This window comes from Microcebus murinus, chromosome 4, assembly GCF_040939455.1.
Source record: "Microcebus murinus isolate Inina chromosome 4, M.murinus_Inina_mat1.0, whole genome shotgun sequence".
NCBI lineage: Eukaryota > Metazoa > Chordata > Mammalia > Primates > Cheirogaleidae > Microcebus > Microcebus murinus.
This window is the reverse complement of record NC_134107.1, coordinates 62,656,821-62,662,820: the sequence shown is the minus strand read 5'-3', so window position 1 is coordinate 62,662,820 and position 6,000 is coordinate 62,656,821. Positions and strand designations below refer to the sequence as shown.

At 38.9% G+C, this 6,000-nt stretch overlaps 1 pseudogene; it reads left to right on the top strand.

Moving 5' to 3' along the window:
* Nucleotides 1-4,526: 4,526 nt before the first annotated feature.
* On the top strand, nt 4,527-5,320 carry LOC105860283 (BLOC-1-related complex subunit 7 pseudogene; annotated as a pseudogene).
* Nucleotides 5,321-6,000: the final 680 nt, after the last annotated feature.

The window sequence follows — 6,000 nt, the reverse complement described above, 5'->3', positions numbered from 1 at the left end:
TGTGGTGGCACATGCCTCTAGTCCCAGCTACTAAAGAGGCTGAGACAGGAGGATCACTTGAGCACAGGTATTGAAGGCTGCAGTGAACTATGATCACACCACTGCCCTCCAGGCAGGGTGACAGAGCAAGACACTGTCTTTGAAAAAAAAAAAAAAAGAGAGAGGCCTGGGTGTGATGGCTCACGCTTATAATCCTAGCACTCTGGGAGGCTGAGGTGAGAGGATCCCTTGAGTTCGAGACCAGCCTCAGCAAGAGTGAGATCCTGTCTCTACTAAAAACAGAAAAAATTAGCTGAGTGTTGTGGTGTGTGCCTGTTGCTCTCTTCTCTGGGTTCCTACTGCATTTAATTAATTCCTTTTACAGATCATAACATATTGTACTGTGATTTATTCATCTATGCGTTTATCTTCCCAACTAGCTTTTGAGCTCTTTGAGAGCAGCGGATGTTCAAGGTCCATCTCTGTATCTGCAGAACCCAGTAAAGCCCAACACGGAGTAGAGGATGAGTAAAATGTGTTGGTTGCGTGAATTAGCTCTAGCCCTGCCTCATTGGACTCCTCAGTTTCCCACCCCTTGTTGCAACAGTCAACTTTTAATGACCCCATTGGTATCTTAGACTAGGATCACGTGGCAGCAAGGAACAGAAATCCTTTTAAATTAGCTCAAACAAAAGGAAGGTATGTATCAGTCAAGCTTCAGGTGCAGGAAACAAATCACTCCAGCTACAAGTAGAAAAGGACTTCAAGGGAAATGAAATGTTTATAAAGTTGTTGAAAATTTAGGACTGAGCTGTAGGCTAGACCTCCAGGAATAATTCCCAGAATAACACTGCAAAACTGGCCTGCCAGTGAAACTGTCACCTCTTCTACAATTAGGGAACTGGGGAATCAGGAGGCCATTAATGGAACATCAATGAACAATGGATGTTCAAGAATACACTATTATAGCTGCAACTGAGGGATCAGAATGCTGCTGCTAGTGTCAGACCTACCTCTTAATACTCACAAAGTTAGTGACTGGCCACTGAGACACTGTTGCAGGAAATCTGAGTCTCCATAACTGTTCTTTTTTTTTTTTTTTTTGAGACAGAGTCTCACTTTGTTGCCCAGGCTAGAGTGAGTGCTATGACGTCAGCCTAGCTCACAGCAACCTTAAACTCCTGGGCTCAAGCGATCCTCTCTTGCCTCAGCCTCCCGAGTAGCTGGGACTACAGGCATGTGCCACCATGCCCGGCCAATTTTTTCTATATATATTAGTTGGCCAATTAATTTGTTTCTATTTATAGTAGAGACGGGGGTCTCACTCTTGCTCAGGCTGGTTTCGAACTCCTAACCTCGAGCAATCCACCCGCCTCGGCCTCCCAGAGAGCTAGGATTACAGGCGTGATCCACCACGCCCGGCCTCCATAACTGTTCTTTCCAGCAGCAATAGCCAAAGCAGTAGGAAGATGATCTCTGCCCAACTTCTGCTTTCCCAAATTCCCAAGAGTGCCTCTAATTGGTGGAACCTAATTTGGATATAGAATCTTAGCTTTAAGGGAGTCTTAAAAAATGCTCTTTTTATGTTTTTAGGCGCTGGAGTAGACGGAGTACTCTAAAAGGAGCTCGGAATAGACGTTGAGTACTAATATATCATGCGCACCCCACAGGGAATGTTGCTTATTAACAATCTAACCACGAGAACCAAGTGCAGTCAAGCCTCATGGGGACTGACACGGAGCAGATGATTGTTGAGGCCACTCTTGTTTTCTCTTGCGGGCCCCCTTTGTCTCTGATCTCTGTTATCTCTGTGCATCTTCTCTGCTCTCCTCTTTTTTTCTGTAGACCAACTTTTTTTGCTTACTTGTGGTTTTTTATCTGCTCCTCTATACTAAAGCTTACTAAATGATTCAGTTTGCTATGGCATCCTCTGTACTCCCACTCTATGCTGACTTTCTAATAAAGCACCTGATACCTATGACTGGCTCTGTTTTTCACTGACTTAATTCCAAATTCCAGAGAAATAGAGAATCTGATTGGTCTAACCTGAAACAGATGTACACCCCTGGTCCATTCAGCTGGAAGTTTTGGACCTTATGTTATTTAAACCTTAGCCATTCTAGGGGCTATGATCAAGACAAGTTCTTTAGAAGGATATATAGAAAGGGAGGCAATAATGGACATATCTACTTTATCAAGTTCTCATCTCCACCAGTTGCCTTAACCCTTTCAATTTCATTCTTAGGACCTTATAGTCACTTCTCATTACTAATACATTAGCAACTCCCATATGGTTAGACATGCAAGGGCATTTTTTAATGCTTTATTGTGGTATAGTTTACATACCAGAAAATTCACCCAACTTAAGAGTACAGTGATTTTTAGTAAATGTATACAGTTGTGTAACTATCACTGTGATGCAGATTTAGAACATTTCCAACACCCCAAAAAGTTTCCTTGTGCCTATTTGTAGTCACTCACCATTCCCATCCCCAAACAATAATTGATCTGCTTTCTGTTTTTATAGATTTTCATTTAAAAAATCTCATATAAATGGAATCATTCAATATGTAGCACACTAGAGTTTTGATAAATGTCTGTTAACGGACTGATATTAAAATATTTACCAGAGCCCTATAATCCTCTTTATTTTCCTCATCCTATTTCCAAACACTGCTATTCCATTATTTATTTATTTCCAACAGCATTGCTATTCCATTTATTTATTTATTTCCAACAGCATTGCTATTCCATTTATTTATTTATTTATTTATTTATTTATTTATTTATTTATTCCAACAGCATTCCCAGAAGCAGAGCACTGCTATTCCTTTTAAGTGACTTACTCTGAGTTTTATTTCTGTCCCTGGATCACTAAGATGCCATTATCTGATGGGGTTGTTTCAACTAGCTGGCTGGAGCTTCAGGTCATAGGTAATAACTCTCTCCCACACTCTCCATCCTTTTAAGGCACAGAGAGTATTATTCCAGTTAGTCATCATAGTAGGACAAGGTGCTTAAAAAATAGAGCAATTATTTAATAAAAATCCTAGAAATGAAATTTAGACTCTTCAAAACTTAAGGCTGGGCGCGGTGGCTCACATCTGTAATTCTAGCACTCTGGGAGGCTGAGGCGGGAGGATTGCTTGAGGTCAGGAGTTCGAAACCAGCCTGAGCAAGAGCGAGACCCCGTCTCTACTATAAATAGAAACAAATTAATTGGCCAACTAATATATATAGAAAAAATTAGCTGGGCATGGTGGCACATGCCTGTAGTCCCAGCTACTTGGGAGGTTGAGGCAGGGGGATTGCTTGAGCCCAGGAGTTTGAGGTTGCTGTGAGCTAGGCTGATGTCATAGCACTCACTCTAGCCTGGGCAACAAAGTGAGACTGTGTCTCACAAAAAAAAACACAAAAAAACAAAAAACAAAAAAAACCCAAAAATACTTAAACAAAAAACTAGCCAAAAAAGCCCTAAAATCCAAATACATGATATACATTTAGATTAGATAAAGTCAAAGAGAGAAATTATAATTGGAGGAGACTACTTGGGGATTAATCCAGAATGTATCACAGTTCTAAGCAGAATATAAGAATTAATTCTCACCTATACATATTATACTAGACCTCAAGAATGAAGAAAAACTCTTAAAAGTCTATATGAGAGAAAACAGATTAAACTATAAAGGAATAATAATTAGAGCGATAGCATACTCCTCTTCAGTAAAAGTAGAGCCTGAAGTTAATATAGTAATATAATCAGAGTGTGAGGGAAAATCCATGTTTACTAATCCAGCTAAACATCATTCAAGAATGAGGAAAAAATAAAATTGTTTTCAGACATGAACAAAAACGAATTAAAAGGATTCAGGAGGGATGATCAGTGAGTGTTAAAGTGTGTTGAGGCCCTCACATTACTTTGGAGGAAGATGGAGACACAAACAATTTATGAAAGTGTATAGATAAATATATATATTTCAATTTTAAGGATAATCACTAAAAGAATAGAAAGACAATTTATATCTTGTAAAGCATCAGAGGGGGGAAAAGAGAAGTGAAGAAAATGTTATCAATTCAACAGAATACAGGAAAGGCCAATAAAGTAGAAAAATGGTAAAAGGAAAACATTTAAGACAATTGAAATGAGTTGAACATAGCTGTAATGATCATTAAACAAGGAACAAATATTTACCGAGTACCTACTAAGTACAGCAATATTCCAATCTAAAGAAATACAGTAGTGAACAAAGCAAACTCCCTGCACTTATGAAGCTTACATTTTAGTGGAGAGACAAGTTCTAGGGCAGGAATACACAATGTATCAAAACAGATTAAACTCACCTATAAAAAACCAAAAATTATATTTGGATAAAAATAGAATCTAACAATGTGCTACTACAAAAGACACAATGTTAAAAGACACATTCACCAAAATCATGAGGCTAACAACAGATTCCACTTTTAAAGCAAAAAGAGAGAAATTGACAAATACATAGATGTGGAGATTTTATCACCTTTTTATATTAAGTTGATAGATCAGATACAAATTAAACAGAATAGAGACCAGAATGATGTAGTTAACATACTTAATTTAATAGAAATAGAATATTGCAGTGTGAAGGCATTTTGTAGTTGAAATGATGGCAACTGGGACACCAGGTTCTCAAGCATGGTTAGGTCAGTCCCTGAAGGGGATTCTCACAGAGAAGGTGAACACCTGTGGTAGGGATGTGATTGCACTCACCAAGCAGGTGCTGAAGGGCTTCCAGAGCTCTGAGCTGTTAGGTCAAACAGCTCAAAACATGGTACTACGGGAAGATGCCATCTTGCACTCAGAAGATAGTTTAAGGAAAATGGCAACAGTAACAAAATATCTTTAATACCAGCAAGAAGCTATTCAGGACAATGTTGAACAGTCATCAGATCTACAAGACGAGTTGAATCATCTGGTGACATAAAATGGCATAAGAGTACAATAGCACTTCTTTGCCTAACGCTGAGGAGGAAATATCTTACACAACTATCATGCTCTGGGTTTAGTTTTCTATTTTCTTCTCTCAAAAGTTGTTATCAAAGATTTGTGTTGATGTATAGTTTCTCCTGAAAAGAAGCTAGGCAGGGGTTGAATTTAGGAAACATGTCTTGAATCGGATCAACCCATGCTCTTACTGAAGTTTTTAAGTTGCTTTAATTGCTTAAATTAAAATATGTTAATTTTTCCTATAGGATTTTTAAATTTATTTTTAATTTTTTTTTAAAGACGCAGGTCTCACTCTTGCTCAAGCTGGTCTCAAACTCCTGAGCTCAGGTGATCCCCTGCTTTGGCTTCCCAGAGTCTAGAATTACAGGTGCGAGCCACCACCCCTGGCCTAGAATTTTTTAGATGGGATCTTGCTATGTTGCCTATGCTGATCTGGAACTCCTGTCCTCAAGCAATCCTCCTGCTTCAGCCTCCCTAGTAGCTGGGATAATGAGTGCCAGCCACCACACTCAACTCTAGAATTTTTATTTTATTTTAATTTTATTTTTTTGAGACAGAGTCTCACTTTGTTGCCCAGGCTAGAGTGAGTGCCGTGGCATCAGCCTAGCTCACAACAACCTCAGTCTTCTGGGTTCAAGCAATCCTGCTGCCTCAGCCCCTCCAAGTAGCTGGGACTACAGGCATGTGCCACCATGCCTGGCTAATTTTTTCTATATATATTAATTGGCCAATTAATTTGTTTCTATTTATAGTAGAGACGGGGTCTTGCTCTTGCTCAGGCTGGTGTTGAACTCCTGATTTCAAGCTATCTGCCCGCCTCGGCCTCCCAGAGTGCTAGGATTACAGGCGTGAGCCACCGTGCCTGGCCTATAGAATTTTTAATATGTCAAAAGCCATATTGTCTAAATCCCAATACTTAAGCAAATACTAAGTATTAAAAATAGAGTTATTGTGAACACACAAAAATTATTAATATTCTTTTTAAAGACTTTAAAAAATTTTAATAATTCATTTAGGAAATACTTTAATTTCATGGTCAC